Raw genomic sequence first — 19,306 nt, forward strand, 5'->3', positions numbered from 1 at the left:
AGAGGCCTGGCTGGCGTGCCAGCTTGAGGACAACACCCATGAGCTGGGTGTTGCGTCTCCCTAGGCGTGTGTTGGTACCTATATTTGTGTACATGTGTTACTTTCATTCCTGGCACCACAGACACCTCCTCTGCTCGTTTTCACAACAGTAATGGTCTCTCGGTGGCACCTGGCCAGGACCAGCCAGCTCTGTCATGTGGCAGAAATGCACACTGGCACACGCATCGCATGCTTCCTTCATACCCTAACACGGTGCCATTTTCTTGGTGCAGCGCCGGCTTCTGTCTGCTTTGCAGAGGGTTCTCTAGTCTGAGGCTCATTTCTGGGGGCCTGGCTTTCGGGTCTGGGCTGGATTCCTCAGCTGGTCAAGTAGCCAGTATCCCCCGCCTCTGAAGCCCCTACAAGCCTGGTCCAGGCAGACACTGAACTCTGGGTGGCTGTATACATGGCTAGTGCTGTGCCTGCTGGCGAGACCAGGCCCGGTCCCTTCCCACTGCCCCGTGCTCTGCGGGTCACGCTGTGATGGGCTGACAGGCACCAGCGCTGAGATCCCCTGGGCTGCTGAGGTTGTGCAAGTAGGTTTTGTGTCTGTCGTGTTTCTGGTGTGCAGTCATGTGTGGGGGTTGGTGCGTGTGTGCTATGGTCACACAGATGTCCATACGTCCTCCCTCTGAGTGCTGCGTGTGACTGGGGGCTGCATGTCTGACATTTGCTCCTGTCGGTGTTCGTCTCTGCGAGCTGTGGGTGCGCGCCCTCGCCTTGGCTGTGAGGCTGGGTGTGTGTCCGCGTCCTTTGTGGATGATGGTCTGTGGCCCCTGAGGCTCCTATGGGTGAAGGCAGGTCCTGAAGGCAGGTCTGTCCCTCTGCCGGGCCCTGGGCCAGGCCCAAACCGCAGGCGGCCCGCCCGCCGGTCTGGGCGCTCCCGGGCCGCAATGGCTGGGCTCCCGCTTCCTACCAAGTTCCCAGGCAGCCGTGCCCGGTGTGCGGCCTTCTCGCTGCTCTGCAGCCGCCCAACCGCGGGCGCCCAGTAAGGGAAGTGAAGGCCAGGAGGAGCCAGGCGCCGATGGAGCAAAAAGGAACAGAGAATTGGAAACAGAAAAAAGGGAAAAACAAAATCCATTTAAAAAGAAATAAACATTAAAACAAAAGAGATCAAATAACACCAAAAATTTAAAAAGGAAACATGCCAAAGACATTAAAGATGTTACACTGCATATAGAGGAGGCAAGGAAACAAAATGTGAAAGAAATGCTCTAGGGTCCAGAGGGGAAGGGGCCTGGACAGGACGGCGAAGGGCGGGAGCTTCGGGGACCCCAGGGCGCCGCCCGCCCGGTCCGACCCGGCTGGGGCGAAAAGTCCCGCGGGAAGGTCCCCATGTCCCGCTCCCCACTCTGGCAGCTCAGACTCAGAGAGCCACCTCCACCCTGTCGCTCCGCCTTCGCTGACCCCGTCCCCGGGGAAACAAAACCAAGCAGATCCTGGACCCGCCACCTTGCAGGGTCAATTCTCCGCAGAGTTCGGGTCTTGTGGGCCGGGCCCTTGCAGATGCCCCGCCTCTGGGTCTGCGGCGCCCAGCGGAGCCTCGGGAAAGCCCTGGCCGGTGGAGAGTGTGGGGACTGGGGACATCGGCTGCCCCACCTGCTTGGGGCCCCAGCCCAAGGCGCTGGGCTGAGAGGGGAGCATGGAAAGCTGTGGAGAAGGAAGATGAGAGAGACAGCAGAAAAGAGGGGGCCAAAGACGGGCAGACAAGAGAAGAGAGAGGCTGCAGAGAAAAATATAGGGAAGAGAGACACCGAGAAGGGTGGTGGAAGGGCCCGGCCCCCTCGGGGAGTTTGGTCACAGGCCCGACACCCCTGCCCCTTCAAGTGGCTGCTGGGAGCCCTTCCCTTTCCCCCAAGCTGCCCAGAGCTGTCCCTAGACCCTAGGTAACCAGGGCGGGTGGGATGCTGAAACGTCACAGCTTTGCAACAGGCTCCAAAGAATCAGGAACCTGTACCTCGGGGTTCTGGGTCTGTGGCTCTCAGACGCAGAGACAGCGGACAGAGAGATGGCGGAGATGGGTAAGCTGTAACTGTCGGGGCGCAGAAGAGGTGCCTAAGAGAGGGACCCAGCAAGCCCAACTCCCCCAGATGTAGGGCACAGCCATTTCTGGGAGGCTGCATTCCCAGCCTCCGAGAGCGCGAGAGCGCGCCCACCTTAAATGAGCCCCAGCAAGGGCTAGGGGTCACCAACGTCCTTCCAGTGCAAAGACATCAGAGCAGGAAGGAATGAGACCTCAGATTTGGCGGCAGATCCATCTCATCCCGGAACACTTGGAATTTCACCAGAAAACACTGTATTATTTGGGGGCAGGATGTGAACCCGCCTGAGAGGAAGCCATCGGCTGTGGGGGTGGGAGGTGATGGGTGGGCTGGTTCTGGGAAGAAACCCAGGAGAACAGGGCGCCAGAGGGCCTCCCAGGAGGGGCCCTGCCCTGACACGATCTGGGCAGAGCAGTCTGCAGTGGCAGCCTCTCCATTTACCTGGCTGTGTGACTCTATACCAATTACCTAAACTCTCTGAACAGGTGAAACGGAGGAGGGGAAAGTAGGTCCCTGGGTTGTGAACTCAGAGAATGAATGTACCCAGTGTCTGCACCTCCGGCCCTTCATAGATACTCGAGAAATAGTAGCTTTGTGCCAACTCAGAACTGTCATGTCAGCTTTTTGATTTTCGTGTTTGGGGGTTAAAGCGGGGGCATGTCGGGAGGTGGGGAATGGCTGTAGCTTGCTGCCTCTCTACTCTGCCTTCCTGTTTTCTGGTCTCCAATCCCTGTGTCAGCCTCCAATTCTCTCAAATAAACAAGTTTATGACATAAAGTGTCACTCTTTTAGAAAATGATACTAAAATAGAATAAAACATCCCTCAGTTCACTGAAATCGCCTGAAATAAAACATGGAACCAGTCAAATTCCTCCTGGAGCCTCCCCCAGTCACTTGCTCCGTCTCTTACAGTTCAGATGGGAATTCCTGTTTGGAGCTGAGTGTTCTGTGCTGCCTTTCTGTCTGCCCGCCTCGCCCCGCTTTCCTTACTTATGTATTTATCTTCAGAGCACTGTGGTGACTCTATGCACGGGGGGGGGGGGGGGGATGCATGTCTTGCTTTTTAATCCCCCCAAGTTAATTCTATACACTTGATACAAGCCCAATCAGATACCTGTTCAAGAATGGTTGTAACAATCAAGTCTCGGAAACAACTTACATGCTGAAATGAATGAAGAAGATGTGAGTTGTTAGAAGGAAAGCTGAGACTCACATTTAGGAGCACGAATACAGCTCACAGTATCGCCGTGCTAGCTGTCCTTCCGGGCTCCGGCAGCGACTACCCCGGGCGCCCTTAGGCGAATCACGGACCCTCGCTAAGCCTGCTGGCCGATCTCTCAGCCGCCCTCCTCACGCAGTTGTTACAAGAATCCCAATAACATTCTGCATCTCAGGGTTTCTTTATGAACCTCCCGAGTGCTGTATGACTGCAAGGTGCCACACATACCTAAGTAACAGCTTCAGTGCCCTCCTACTGCAGGGTCTCACATGAATGGTCTCCCGTCTGCCCCCAACTCAGCCCAGCCTCTCCACACTGGGGGGACCCTGGGCCTGGGGGCGCCTGGGCTCTGGGGGATGCAGGTGAGTGAAGAGGGTGGAGGATTGGCAAAGTGCTTCGTTATCACCTTACCTCCCCCTTCACATTTCTCCCCCTCCCCACCCCCAGGGGGTGTGCCCATCCCCCACATCCTGGCTCTTCCGAGCAGGGAGAGGGGAGGGGGTCCTCCGGGTTCGGCGCTGCAGTAAGCAACGGACGGAGTTGCAGTGGACGGATATAATTTGGGTTCTAAGAATTTTCTGACCCTCCAAGGCAGGAGACCCAATATCGTTTGTTCTCAAAGAGAGTCCCCCAAACGCCCCGGGAATGGGGAGGGTCGGGCCAAGGGCTGGTAGTGAGGACGCCGCGGCACCGCCAAACGAGAGGGGGCCCTGCCAAGGCCCAGGGAGGGCTCTTATTTCTCTGCTCTCGAGAGGAGAGGCGCTTGCCTCGCACAGCTAACGAACTTCTTCCCAAATTCTCGGTGCGGGATTTGGCTGCTCCCAGAGGGGGTCCTTTCTAACAAGGTGCCCCCGGGCCCTGCCCCTCCCTCACCAGGAGCTGAAGCCGCCCCAAAGGTCCAGGAATATAATGGGTCATTTTCCAATTTACCAGGGTCTTAGAGATTACGCGCTAATCCCATCAAAGACCATCTGCTTACATTGTCCCTCCTGAGCCAAAATAAATAGATCCTTTACTCCCTCCACTTCAGCTCCTCCGGGGCATTGTAGCCGGGAAAGTTCTACAAGGCCCGACCCATTTCCCCCGCCCTCCTGCTGCGGGCTCCACAGAAAAAGAGAAAACAAACTTAGCTTGTCTGAGGTGTGAAAGGTCGCTTATGCTCCTGACCTCATTCTTCTCGGGAGCCTGCGACGATGGGAATGGGGAGAGGGGTGGGACGGGGGCTCTAGGGGTCTCCGAGGATCCGCCCCCCCCGTGGAGGTGGGGGGCAGGCTGTGCCGGCCCCCACCTTCCTGCTGTCTCAGCTGTGAGGCCACCTTGGCCCCAGCTCGGTTTTGGTCTCTCTCTCATCCCTTCTGAGTTTCTTCCACCTGTGACGGTTAGGAAATAATCATTGAAATCGAACTTTCATCCCTCCCTCGGCAGAACCGTGGGGAAAAGGACATGAAGATTCATACAAACACGAATGTGGGTCCATCTAAAAAGCCGTCTATTCTACAGGCTTTTTACACTTACTCTCCAATGTGTTATACTCTGTCCTGGAAAGGGGCTTGAGAAATGGGGGAGAGACAGGCTTAGGGGGAGCCTCTGGGGAGCGTCAGGGCTGCAAGCAGGGGTCGGCAGGCACCGACCAGGCTCAGGACCCAGACCACGCAAGTTACACATTAAACGGTGGTGCCTGCCGCAGAAAATACAGGAAATATAAAGCAGTGGCATGTGGGCAAGGACTCAAGGGAGGTGAGAATTATTCAGGAGGAAATCAGGGGAGAGTCCCACACACAAAGGATAGCCGTGTGTCCCCACAGCCTCCTTCTGGCACGGTCACTGCGACCCTATTCTGTCCCTCAACCATCACTTTCAGCTATTTTCTAATCTGCTCAAGAACCGAAAGGGGCTCCCGGCAGGCAGGACAGTCTGCAGAGGTGGGTCCCCCAACTCTGTCTGCAGTGCCGACTGCCCCCCACACACCTGGTGTCCCGCAGGGAGAAGCAACAGGGGACACAACAGCACAGTCACGGGGTCAGGAAGGTGTCTCGTTTGGAATATGACCTTCCCAGGCGCAAGATTTGTTCATGTGACAAGTGTTGCTGGGTACCTCTGTGTACAAGGCACTAAGGGACACACAGGGGGCGAAGGGGTGCCCCGATTAGGGTGAAAACAAGGACACAAATCGCTGTGTACATAGCAGGACGTGGTATGTGCTCAGGGAATGGATCGAAATTCTACAGAGAAAAAGAGAGAACATTCAACTGGGGTAATGCGGACTCAGGAAAGGTTTCATTCAGGGGGTGGCAGGAGCTGGGCGGTCCTGGGGGGTGGGGTAGGACCTGGACCTGCAGAATGTGGGGGAAGCAGAGAATGGGGGAGACCATGAGCGGGGGAGGGGGAGAGAACGACAGCTCACAGGGAGTCAACCCCGGCGTAACTGCCGACAGTGAATGTGGCTTTGGCTCTGTGAGGGGAAGAAGCAACCAGATAAAGAAAGGCGAAGAAGATTGCCACACCTCTGTGGGCTGGTTTCTTCTGAAGTGAGATACTGACATTTGACAGGGCGCTGAGGAGAGGGTTGGCCACGCCCCCTGGGGCGGGGCCACTGCTGGGTTACCTCACCTGCCTTCCCTTCCTGTCCTCATCAGTGAAATGACCATGCTGTGTCCTGCGCAGGGTTCGTAGTGAGGGTTAAGCGAGATGATATGAAAATGCCTACTGACGTGCTTGGCACATGGGAAAACACTTAAAAAATGATTCTGGAAAAAGAGGGACTCTTAAAAAATGAAGGCTTGTGAAAAAGCTGATGATGTCCGAGACCTGGTATCTGCCTTCTGTCTTTTGCTATTTAATGGGCCATCATCCTGCGAAGGGGCAGCCTTACTTAATGTTGCAGGAGGGCACTCAGGGAATGGAAGCAAGCAGGTTCCGGCTGGCACGAGAAGAATCTACAAATGGCTGGGGAAGACCAGGTACAGATGACGTTAGCGTGAGCATGGCCACCCATCAAAGGTGCAGAAGAAGGAATTTCTGTTTTGCGTAAGCGCCTGAACCAGCTGGCTTCGAACATTCGTCCCAATGCCTAGGTTCTAATACCTAGCAGGGGAGGTGTCTGCTTAAATCAAAACCCATAAGCTTCCTTGAAAGTTCCATGAAGGTGGGAATCATGCTCCTTGGTTAACTCACTCCTTTAGCAAGTGCCCAGGGCATGTAATAGGCATTTGGTAAATAGTTGGTGAATGAATGAATGAATGAGAGGGGCAGACTTGCAGGATTTCTTATAAGCTGTGAAATAGTGCAGATAGCTAGAAGCGGCAAAGATAATCGCTGACACTTTCTGTATTGTTTCAAGTGCTGTATGTGCATTATTTTACATCAGAAGTGTTTACAGGATCGCAGTGAAAGGAAAGCACGGGAAGAAGTGAGGACCCAGGGAGGACCAGAGCAGAACCCACCGAGGACAGAGGAGGAGGGTGAGAGGGTGGTCTTGGCTCCACTGCACCAGAGGAAGTGGGAGGGGCATCTGGGCTGCACCCCCACGGGTGGCTGCTACAGTAGGACGTGGAACAGCAGCAGCACGAAGGACAAGGGTACAGATTGGGGATCTCGTCACAGTTACAAAGCCACGCAGGGTGAGGCTGAGGGGCAGGATGGTGATAAAGATGCCGTGATGAGCTCCGTGCTTGGAACCACAGGGGCTCTCCAGGGTTTCCTGGCTGAGACGGGGGTTTACCCAGCAGCCCCTGGCTTTGGGCAGTGACTTCTTTCCTCCAGCAAAGAACCAAAACTTGATGGGAGGATAAAATTAACAGTTTCCATGTAACTACCTGGCTCGACACCTGCTTTGCTAAGAAAGGCTATGGGCTCTCTTTCTGTGGAGAAATTGGATGAGTAGCTTTCTCAGGGTACCAATTCTTGATTACGTGTATATAAAAAAGATTCCTGCCACCAGTTCTTTCCCCAATCAGTTTAGATCCGGGGAGAGGGGGTCCCATCTAAATGCTTTCTTAACCTAATCCAGGTTTACCCTGCAGTGTTCCAGATTTTCCATTTCTTAGACCCCTTCAGCAGCTGGAGAACTCCCGCTCTCAGGGGCCATCTCAACGCAGCCCTTGGTAACAGGTGTTTGGCCTCCCCCAGGTTTCTGTTCTCTGCCTGCCAGTGTCTTTACATTAGAAAGAGTGTCATCATTTGAAAGGACACATGCAGGAGAAGGGAAGCAGCGCTTAAAGTCGGGGGTGGTGGGGTACAGACGAGGTGCCTCTGCCTTCAGAGCAGCCAGGAAGAGGTGCGCCTCTCTTGGTTTGTTGCCTTGTGCTGCCACCTAGTGTCCCCAAGCTGTAAAATACCTTACCCTGGAGAGGGACCACATTTCTCACTCATTCCGTCAGGTTCACGTATAGAATTCGTTCGTTTTTTATGCACTGATTCACTTAATCTTCTGGCAGAAGCATCCGAAGCCTCCCCTCTGGCCAATGATGGAGGAAGTCACCCCCACACGCACTTGTTTCTAGGTATCCTTGCCCTCCTGCTGCTCTCTGCCCTTCTCTCCCGGTAACTTCAAAATATTCCAGGTAACTTCAATTCCAGTCCCTGTCACTCCTTTCTGTTAGCAGAAGTGGAGACGAGGTGCCTGGCAATCTGTCCCTAATGACGCGCCCCACCCGGACACAGGGCTGATGGCGTGGGAGCGTCCACTGCCAAGACAGCGGGAGGGAGAAATGATACAGTACGAGAGGCATCACCTGTGGGGCTTTCCAGCTAAGAAACGCTGTCATCAACATGGCAGGATGTTTACTTTCTACAGCAGCCTGGTGAGGCTCCCAGGGCAGGTATCAGCACCCCCATTTCACAGGTGAAGAAACTGATGCTAAAGGAAGTCGCGGTTCATCAACTGGGGTGTGGCGAGTTCGTGGGGAGGGGAGGCTGGCTGAGCCACAGGTCTCCCGGCTCCCACTCGGGTCCGCTCCTTCAGAGCAGGCTGTCTGTGCCTGGAGGAGGAGGACGCCGGGAGATGGCCGCCGTGGCCTCACCGAACAGCACACAGCAGAGCAAGGCGCCCCAGAGGGGACACGCACGGCCAGGAGATTCAGTCGGGCCTGTTGTCCGGCAGAGTGGCTCGCCGTATGTGGCACAAATGCTCCTCCTGGTGGCCGTGCCAGGCTATGGCAGCGTCATCCTGCTCACAGGAGAGCCAGGGGGACGGAGGACAGAGGACGGCAGGAGAGGAGCTGGAGGGGCTGGGCCGAGAGGAGGGGCTGTGTCCTTACAAGTGTCATTTTGTCTGCACCAATGCAGATGTCCAGGAGGGTGGCTGTTAACAGATAAAACCCATTCGGAGGGCATTTCACGGATTCCTACTCTGACAATACCCAACATTTACTAAGCTCCACTCTTTGCCAGACACTGTTCTGGGTGCTTCACTTGCATGATATTGACTCCTGAGAACTCTGTGAGGCAAGTGCCACAGACACTCCCGCGGGTAAGGCAGCACCGAGTCACAGGAGTGGTGAACGGTGGGGCCTCACCCCAGTGCGTTGACCCCAAAACCCGGACACGGCCTCCCGCTGCCCACACTCAGGACAGACTGACTGGGTAAAGGAGGCAAAGGTCACTCATGTCAGAACGCAACGGAAAGAACAATCTCTCTTCTGGCACTTTCATTCGGAAACGGCACAGCAGCCCACCTGACAGAACCTGGAATGCGGAAGTCGGGGAGGTAACAGGAATGGACCAAATGTTTGATTGGTTCGAATCAGTCAAACTAAAATTTACGCACAGCACGGGCCCACTGCCGACAGTGTCTAGCGGGGGGTCGTGTGTGAGAAACACAGATGGCTAAGAAACAGTCCATTATCCTCCGAGAATGTGAGAGATGAGTGGGGAGACACACATTTACAAACTATCTCTGAGATAAGGAACAGCATGAAATTAAAGGCAAAGAATGCTACGGGTGGGGGGTGAAGAGATAGAGCCGAATGTGTCCTCGGAGGGGGGGGGACCTGAAGGGTTTTAGGGAGGAGGCGGCTGGTGAACTGGGCTTTCCATGTGGGTAGGATTTCTCAAGCCCCATATTGGGGGTAAAGAAGAAAGCCAGTTACAGAGGGAAGCGAGAACACAGATGTGGGGTGTAGGGCATGTGGAAGGCTCATCCCGGCGGCATGGGATCAGGTTCCCAAAGGGCACTGGCTGGATGGCAGGCTGGCATCAGAGGGTGGGGGCCTTGGAGGCCAAGCTCAAGGGTTACAAGTCTATTCAGCACCAAGAGCCATTCGGGGTTTCTGCAAGCAAGGCGTGGCATGTTTCAAACCAGGCCTTACGATGAAATCTGGCCGTTATGGTGAAGACAAAGAGCGGAGCCTGACCTAAGGAGTTGGTGTGGGCAGGCAGAGAAGAGGGGGATGTGCGGGGACCTGGGGACCGGCTGGGTGCTCATGGAAGAGCAGGAAGGAAGAAGAGATGGCGGGGTAAGCACCGCACAGGCTTTAGCACTGACAGGCTCACCGAACGCCACCACTTTCTAGTAGTTTCCTCACAGTGACAAGAGTAAACCTGCCTGACACGACTTTCGTGGGAGGACAGGATTTGATGCCGCGTGGCAAACACCTGGCATGCGGCAGGTACCCAGGACATGGCAGCTCCTAGCTGGTGGGTTTTGATGACTGGAAAGCAGTGAGGGCAGTAACTAAAATGGGAAACATGGTGGGAGGGGCAGGGCTGTCAGTTAACAAGCTCAGTTTGGGACGTGTGGGATCTGAGGACCCACGTCCCGCGACAGCTGTCTAGCAGGCAACTAGATCATTTGTGTCTGGAATTCGAGAGGCTGTGAACCATCATAAAGATCACTGAAGCCACAGAACTAGGGGAGGAAACCCAGAGGCAGAGGGGACAGGGAAGAGGTGAGGCTGGGGCACACGCTTAGGGGGGTGTGCAGGCTCGCAGACGCCGGGCTGAGGGGAGAGCCTGGACAGGGCGGAACCACGCAGCTGCAGGAAGGAGACAGCGTCAGGGCGGGGCGGAGGGCATGGGCCTGGGTCCCAGGCTGTGGAGAATGAGACAGAGGACAGAGACCAAGGCTTCCAATATGGCTTTGCAGCTGCTGGGGACCTTGGGACTGGAACACAGCGGTAATGAGAGTCGATAGACACCTCTTGATTTCTCTTTGGAGAAGTCTGATGGAGAAGGAAGGAGAAAAAAAGGTAGTTTGAGAGGATAAAAGGAGTGATGGGACTCTTTTTTTCCTCTAGTAGAAGAGAGATGTAAGGACATTTGTTGCCAAAGGGAAGACGTTAATACTCTATTAATGGGAGCTGGTGCTCCGGGGAGACGGGAAGGGCAGGAGCGCTTCTGGAGGGCAGTCTTACAAAAAGGGAGGAAAAACCACCTCGGAGACAGGAATTTAGGGAAAGAGGGAGGCAGGAAAGATGCTGAAGGCAAGACACAAGACAAACGCCCGTGCACAAGGGCAGTAAGCGTGGGGCTAGAGGCTCGAGCGCCATCCCTGTGAGAAATTCAGCGTCGCCTCCCCCTCTGCCTTACAAGCAAGTTGTGTGTCCCGGGGGGTCGTGGGGACACTCACAGGGAAGGATGGAGGGTTTAGGGGAAAGTCAGGGGCTGAGAATTGGAGGGTCAGCTATAATTTATTAAATCAGCAATGATGAAAAATAATAAGATTCAGTGTTGGTAAAGGTACAGGCAAACGAATGCTATACAATGTCTCTGCAAGGCCAATTTGGCATCACGCAGTAAAAGCTTGTCAGGTGTGCGTACACCTTGACCCTCCATTCTCAGTTCTAAATCGTCAATCTAAGGAGGTCAAAGATATGTACAGATATGTTCAGTGCTATTTGTAACGGGAAAAAGGAAACAAACAGGATTCTCAACAACACAGTAGTAGAGAGTATGTGTGTAGGAGACAATACTATGCAGCCACCAAAAATGTAGAAAAGTATTTACTGACATGATACAATAATCATGAATTAGTAAATGAAAAGGAAAACCTAATACACAAAATATAAGTATGTTCCTGTCCTTTGAAATACCTTCCTACACACACACATTTGGAGAAGGAGAGAGAGAGAACCAGAGTTGGGTGGGGGAGGGGGGTGGTGACAGTGAGAGAGAGAGAGAGAGAGAGATGTGTCTGGTGTGACTGGGAAAGTGCTGTCACCGTTAGCTAGGATCAGGAACTTAGGAGACATGACCAGTTTCAGTCCTGAAGATACCGAGTTCCTGTTCAATTTAACCTGGAAATGCCCCAAGATGCGTTACATGGGGGGCTGGATACACAGACCCGAAGCCAGGAAAGACAGTGTCTCCGAGATCGCCAACAATCTATTGTAGCTTCAGAGTTCTGCAAGCACCCATTCCGGGACACGCGACCCTGCTGCCAGCTCCCTGGTAAATGCATAGGGCGCTTTCCCGCCTTAAGCGTCCGTACCTAGTTATGACTCACGCCTTTACCCCCGCCCCCCTGCCTGCTTCAGAGGAGGGGGCTTCTCACTTGCCCAGAAAGGCCAGCCTTCCCCTGGCTGGCTTCTCACCCCTACCATCATCTCCGAATGCGCACACTCCGAGTTTTTCTCAGGCACTTTCAGCACCTCCCATGCCGCTGGTTCTGGCCCCTTCATCTACACACCTGCCAAAATTTTCTCAGTCTTAAGGACTCTAATTGGCGTTATAGTCTCCAGTGCCTTCTGCTTGATTTTTCTTCGCTGCGCTGCCAATCTTGTTCAATGCGTGATCTGACTTCTCTAGATGGGCCGTGGCCTCTCCAGTCTCCACCGGTCCTAACGCTCCCTGCAGGGCCACCTCACTCACAGGGCCATACCTGCCCAGCTCCTCCAGCATCTGAAAGTGTCACCCCTGCCACTATTAGCTCTCCTTCTTGGCCTGACCCCTCTGTGTCACTGCCAATGGCTTCTCTTTCTTGTACTGGAGAACAGGGTATCGCTTCTGTTCGCAATCTTCTTCTCATTTTCCTTTTGAGAACTTGTTCAACTATCACTTCTGTGAGACAACGTGCAACTCAATGTTATAAAATCCCTGAATAGGGAAGTTGGAGAGAAATTTAGAGATCAGATAGTTCAACCCTCTCGATCCTTAGAACATAGTTGGGTAACAGAATTCTGTAACTCAAAAGAACTTCAAAGATTAACCAGCTGGGCCAGCTGAGTGGTGCGTTGGTTAAGAGTTGGCTTGGGATGCCAGCTCTGAGCAGCAGGACCACAGTTTGGATCCCACATGCGGGCCAGTGACACTACGCCCTCTACAGCTAAGATGGTGAACAACAGCTAAACCTGGAGCTGGGCTGCCGTGAGTCGCCGGTGACTGTTGTAGGCTGCAGTGGAGCTGGCCAGCAAGGGGCATGAGCTTTCGTGAGCCGCCGTGAGTGGCCATTCAATGGCCAGCGAGCGACTGCCTCACCCGGGAAGAGCGCAATGATAATATCAACATGGGCCAGTGAAGCCACATCCTCCACAACTAGACTGAAGAACAAAAGGACAGCAACTTGTCTGTTCCCCTTCCCCAATTCCCCAATGCTGTCCTCCTCCCCCAATTCCCCAATAAAAATCTTAAAAAAAAAAAAAAGTAAATTCAGGGAAACATTCTTTTTTTAAAGGTTTTTTTTTTATTGGGGAATTGGGAGAAGGGGAACAGACAAGTTGTTGTTTTGTTCTTCAGTCTAGTTGTGGAGAACGTTGCTTCACTGGCCCAAGTTGGCACCCTTCTCTCAGAGACTGACTTCCATCCTGCACAGGCACACAGAGTAAAATGGGGGTAAGTCCTATAATAAAGAAAGAACATAATATTATGGGACAACAGAGGAAAGCAAAGTTCTCGTTGCAGAACTCTGTAGATCTAACTATACGAGTAGATTTAACTAGATCTTGAGATTGGGGTAGGGCACACTCTCCTTTTTAGTTCTTATTGTGCGTATATGGTCTTTCACATATGAAGGAAATGTCTCACACAGGTTAAGTGACTTATCCAAGGTGACACGGGTAAAGTCAAGGCCAGGTCTAGAAGCCAGGTCTCCGGACTCCAACTCCTACTCCAGTGTTCTTTCTCTTATACCTCAGGGCGCCTTCAGCCCTTATTTCTCCTGAGCACTGTCCTGCATTGTCATCTACCTGCCAGGCATTTCTAAATGAATGTCCACCTTCTACCTGGTTTGACCTAGTCAATCGCACAACCGTTCTCCCAACCGGGATAGGTCAGCATCCTGTAGTCACACCCAACGACACCCAACACACCTCATTCCTATTCTGGCAACAGGTCCTATTAACTTCCAAATGTCTCTTTTATCCAGGCTTGCCTTTTTTCCTGGTGACCTCGTCCATCACCCCGGTGGAGAGAGCCTTATTATCTTAATACTGGTTTTGTCTTCAGTCATAGAGCCTTAATGTTGAAAAGCACCTTAGAGGTGATCCATGCCCTACTGTCACCCAGAGAATCACTTCTTTGTACTTCTGTTCCCGCGAAGCCCAGCTGCTGTGCAGGGGGCTCAACTAGTCCCAGGGTGGCCTGTTTCACAGGGAGACACCCACCTGATTAGTAAGTAGGTCCAGTCGCTCACCACTCAACAAATGCTGCCTGTCCCTCTGTTTCAGAAACAGTGCTTGACACACTGGAGGTTTCGCTGCAGAGGGCTCCCCACCGGCCTTCTGTCTTTCAGCCTTTCCTGTCTCTGTTCACTGGCCTGAAGTAACTTCCAGCTGCGTCTCTTCATCTCTAACACGGAGTCCACATCTTCAAGGGTTGTTCTGGGGATCAACTGATAAAATATGTGTATTAATGCTCTGGAAACCAAGCATAATATAGGTAAGCTTTTCTCCCTTCTCTCCAACTATGGAATACATATTTTTTTTTGGGGGGGAGGTGATCTTTTAAATTATATTTTAGGGCCAGCCGAGTGACACATTGGTTAAGAGCTGGCTTGGGACGCCAAAGGGCCCCGGTTCGGATCCCACATGTGAGGGCCAGTGACACTGCCCTCTACAGCTAAGATGCTGAACAACAGCTCAACCTGGAGCTGGGCTGCCGTGAGTCGCCAGGGACAGTGTAGGCTGCAGCCCCTGCTGCAGTGGGTTGCCATGGGCTACCGTGTGTAGCCAGCAGCCGCAGTGAGTGGCCAGCAGCCGCAGTGAGCTGCCGTCCAGAAGCCGGTGACTGATCTGCCTCGCCCAGGAAGAGCGCAATGATGGTGCCAACTTGGGCCAGTGAAGCAACGTCCTCCACAACTAGACTGAAGAACAAAAGGACAGCAACTTGTCTGTTCCCCTTCCCCTAATTCCCCAACACTGTTCCCTTTCCCCCAATTCCCCAATAAAAATATAAAAATATTTTATACATACAAAAGAATAATTGTTCTATGTGATGTATATAAAATATAATGAAATACCCATAAACTTACCTTTTAACACACTAACTAGAACATTTCCAACAGCACCCACCTGTTCTTCCCCATCCCACCCCCCACTCTCTGCAAGGTAACCGCTCATGAATTTTGCGTTGATCTCTCCTCTGCTTTTCAAAACGTTTTATCATACACGTGTATACAATATATTGCTTAATTTTGCTTGTTTTTGAAAGTTACACTAATTATTTCAAATGTTTGGGGTGTTCCGGTGTTCCGTTTTCCATTCAGAACTATGTTCCTAAGATTGATCCAATCCAAGTATATACCTTGAAGCCTCAAGCTTCTTCACGCAGCCTTTTCAGCTCACAAGAGCCCAAAGTTCTTTCCTGCTCTGAACGTCCTTAGCACTCATTGTCTATTTATAAAAAGGGAGGGGGGAGAGGGCTGAAACTGTGCCTTCACTTTTCCTCTCCCTGAAGTACCATCACCTCAACTAAACAGCCTCCTCGGAGAGCAGGCGGGCAGCTTATCCAGGGTTCGGTTCCGGTTACACCCTCCCAGGCAGGCGCCTCAGCCTAGTCTCTTGGCCCTCCCGAGCCTCCGCTTCTCTAACACGGGGTTTGGGGAGGAACTCCCAGAGAGCATGGGTGGTAACTCTTGGTAAGCTGAGAAACATCACCCTCAACTTAACATTCACGTTACTGTCGGCCCACGGCTCCCAGAGGGCTCACGGCTCTCTGGCTGTTTGAGGGGGGACGGTCGTGTCCTCGCTGAGGGCGGGGACCGCGACTCGTCGATGCCTCGGGACCCTCCAGGCAGCGCCGGGTCAGACGTAGTGTTGACGGAGGCTAGACGTCTGGGACCCCAGCCAAGAGGCCAGAGGGCGCTCTCGGCCCCGCAAATTGGCCAGGGAGGGACCGGTTAGATCCACGCACGCGCGCCTCCTGCCGGCTCTGGCGAGACCCAGCCAAAATCGGCTCGCGGGGCTGGTTTTTTCCCCATCTAGGGGCGCAATCTCTTGTGTACGCATGCGCCTCGCCCAGGCTGCGGTTGGCTGGCGCTCCCATCCGTCATTACAGGAGCCAATAGAGTGAGCCGTAGGACCCACTTCCTGCCCGGCGGCGGGGGGGCGCGGGGAGTGGGCTTGGGTCTTTGTCCGCACCCACGCAGGTGGGGACGAAGCGCTTGCGGAGTCCGCCCGGGGGCGGGCAGCTAGGCTTGCAAGCGTTGGCTCGCCAGCTGCAGAACGAGCGCGCTTTTCCGTGACACAGTGGGAGGGCGAATGGGGAGTCCAGGGGCTGGTGGCAAGGACGACGGGGTCAACTCGGCTTCCGGCAGCGTCCGAGGGGTAGTCGCCCGTCAACTTATTGAGCACCTACTGTGTGCCAGACACTGCCGAGGCGCCTTGGAATGGGGCTCTCTGCTTCCGTGGGCGCTTGCGGTCTAGGGGGGGGGGCAGGTTAGACAAGTGTCTTCGTTGTCTTCCGCCTCCCTTACTTCTCCTTAGATGGAGATTTTTCTCTTCCCGAACCCTGAACGCCTCCGTGGCCCCCGCCCGGCGCCGGCTGGCAGCGCACGGATTGGGCGTCAGCCTCCGCTCCCAGCTGAGGGTAGTGACGGGCGAGGACTGGCGCCGCGGTCACGTGAGGGCGGGACTTGGCGGGGCGTGTGACCTTCCCGAAGGCGGGGCCCTTCCCTTCTTTCGGGCCCAGGGTGTCGTCACCTGCTTTTATTGGGCACGTGGCGGCTGATGCGCAGTAAATAGGAGTGACTCTGGGCGGCCACGCTACGAAGGCGGTGTCCGCACTTTTACGAGAGACCAAACCGCCCGAGCGAGGCCCAAGAGCTGTAAACACGTGGAAACGAGCACAAAGCAAAGGGGGGTGGGGTGGGGGGAGAGGATGGTTAAATGCAAGTCAGTCCAACTGGAAGCAGTGAGTCCTGGGCCTCCAGGCTGACTTGAACTAGAACTAGCCAGGAACTGCGGGAAGAGCTGTGGGAAGAACCCGAGGGCCACCTCTTCCTTTGGGGCCTCACGTTTACCAACTATAAAATAGACACGGGGTGTCTGGCCTTTAGAACCAGACGTACCCCTTAGCCGGGCAGTAACAGCGATTTGAGTCTGCGAAAAGAAACAAGAAGTCTGTGTGGGCTCCAGTAGGAGCCACTTTGGAGCCTGGGGTGGGGTCACCTTATGTCCCTTTAACATCCGCTAGCTGTTCCTGAAACAAGTTTCCACAATCACAAGGCTGGAAAAGTTACTCAGCCCATGGGACTGAGGGGTGAGTCAGAAGAACATGAGGTACAGGGAACTGGCCTGGCCTCCTTAGCTGGAACAATCACGTGCCACCCTTTACTTCCTGCCTCGCAAGAACCACCTCTGTGGGGGTAGGAACCCAGTAGGTGCTGCTGCTTCAGCGGACTGACGGCTAAGCCCAGGGAAATGGAACCCACACTCCTTCTCAGCCCCATTGATCTGGTGCTCCTGGAGCTGGAACTAGAAGAGAGGCTACAGAAAGTCACCACGCCCTTGAAGAAAGAAAGAAAGAAAAAAACCCTCTGGGTTGGTAGCACTCCATACTTTACAAAGTACACTTTCACATGCATCGTCTCATTTTGGTCTGACGGGACATATACTGTGTACCAGGTACAAGAAGGGAGGAGGCACCGCATTTTTTTTTTGTTTGTTTGTTTTTGTAGAGGGCAGTGTCACTGGCCCTCATATGTGGGATCCGAACCGGGGCCCTCTGGCGTCCCAAGCCAGTTCTTAACCATCGCGCCACTCGGCCGGCCCGGCACGGCCCGGCATTTTTTAAAGGAGCTTTCAGTTCCATCGTAGAGAGAAGACAGAAGCTAGTACCCACGTTTTTCAGGCAGAAAGATGCAGGAGCTAGAAAGAAGGGCAGATGCCTAACACCTCAGTAGAGAAGAAAAACACCGCCAGCCACGTAGGATGGGAAATAAGTTTTACAGAGTGAAACCTTGAATAATAGGAAAGGTCTCAAAAGATAGAAATAGGGTGTAGCGTTTTTGCCCATATACATACTCTTCTTACCTAAGTAAGCTCATCTATTTTCATGTCTTTGATAAGTAGCAGTAACAAGAATAATAACTAACTCTTGCCGAGCACTTATTATGGGTCAGGAATGGTTTGAAGTCATTTCTGTGTACCATGTATTTAAATCTCACAGCAACCCTTGTTAGGAGGCAGCTGAGGCACGGAGAGGTCAAGGTTCTCTCTGCGCTGACATCTCACAAGATACCTGGTGGCCCTGCCTGGAGCCACAGCACCACCGTCCAGTCGGTAGTCCACGCACGAGTTTGGAAGTCATGCCCCCCCCCCCTTTCCTTCCCCCTCTACCTTCACCAGGCAGTTGCCAAGTCCTGTTAGTCTTCCTCTACATAGCGACAAAATTCACCCTCTCACTTGTAAAGGCCTCAATTTTCCACTCCTTCCACTGTTCTCAGCAGGACTGTCAGAGGGAGCTTGTACGGGCAGCTTTCTGAAATGCAAATCTGATCAAGTCCGTCCTCCACTTAAATCCTTTGGTGACCAGACATCTGCAGAATGAAGTCTAAATTTCAACAGTCAAGGCCCTTCCCGGGGAGGCCGCCGCCTGCCTCTTCAGCTTCCTCTGCTGGGCCTTTGGTCTCCACCACAGTACTGGGCCTCCTGAGTGCACTGTTCCTTCTCCAGACCTCATGCCATTCCCACCATCAGGAACGCCTTCCTGCCCTCATTTGCACAGGCAACTCCAAGGCTTCAAAATCCAGCAAGAACACCTCCTCTAAGAAGCCTCCCTGATCTCCACCAGCTTTGAGTTGGGTGTGCCTCGTCACTGGTCCCACAGCCCACCCATACCGTCCGATGTGATACGTAACAGACTGCCAACTCAAGTGTTAACAACTGGTTCCTTTGGCTCTGTCCCCAACTAGACCAAGTTGCCAGAAGCAGGGGCTGTCTTGCTCCTCTCTGCATCCCCAGTGCCTAACAAAGGGTTTCACACAGAGTAGGGGCTTAATGCACGTTTGCTGCATGTCAAACAGGATAGCAAGAGCAGAGCTACAAAGGGTCTGTCCAGGAATGGAGTGGGCTGCCTGACCGGCCTGGAGCCCAAGGGATGTGCAGCCGGAGGGACAATGGACTAAGTCTGGAGAAGATGTCGTGTTGCTTCTTTGAAGGCCCTGGGAGCCAGGCAGGCTGTGGAGTGTGGACTCTATATGGTGGGCAGTGGAGAGTCCTGAGGTCTTTGCTGATTGATCAGAGCTGCCCAAAGATGGGAGGACAGACTGGAGAAGGAGGCAGGCGTTAGAGGAAACAGGCGGCTCCTAGCTCGATACAGTCGATGAAACAGCGGCTTGGGGAGATCACAGCTGCCCGAGGCCATGCTGCTGATAAGTGGCAGGCGTAGGAGTTGGACCAGTGGTGGGCTAGTCAAGTGCAGGGATCTGCAGCTCACCACAGGGGTGCACAGCAGACGGGGCTTCAAGGCTGTCCAAGCGTGAGTGGACGCGCCATCGCTCAGGACTGGATGCTTCTACTGCAGACACGAGACCCAAGTCCCTGGCCCAGCGCACACTCGTTTTCTAGTCACAAGGCCCACTGTGGTGCCAGACGGCACCATAGGCGGCTCAGCGACCCAGGCTGCTTCCATG

The 19,306-nt window shown here is 53.8% G+C and overlaps 1 long non-coding RNA gene across 3 annotated transcripts; it reads right to left on the reverse strand.

Annotated features, from left to right (window-relative positions):
* Positions 1 to 12,944: 12,944 nt before the first annotated feature.
* LOC109393384 (uncharacterized) lies at positions 12,945 to 16,400 on the reverse strand. 3 transcript variants are annotated; one of them, XR_002126241.1, is made up of 3 exons: positions 14,977 to 16,400; positions 13,839 to 14,065; positions 12,945 to 13,075 (listed from the first exon to the last, which is right to left on the reverse strand). It is a non-coding gene; the product is annotated as an uncharacterized LOC109393384 (long non-coding RNA). The 3 variants fall into 3 exon arrangements; XR_002126242.1 differs by lacking the exon at positions 14,977 to 16,400 and adding an exon at positions 14,394 to 14,432; XR_002126243.1 differs by lacking the exon at positions 14,977 to 16,400 and adding an exon at positions 14,318 to 14,347.
* Positions 16,401 to 19,306: the final 2,906 nt, after the last annotated feature.

Source organism: Hipposideros armiger, unplaced genomic scaffold, assembly GCF_001890085.2.
Source record: "Hipposideros armiger isolate ML-2016 unplaced genomic scaffold, ASM189008v1 scaffold_378, whole genome shotgun sequence".
Lineage (NCBI taxonomy): Eukaryota > Metazoa > Chordata > Mammalia > Chiroptera > Hipposideridae > Hipposideros > Hipposideros armiger.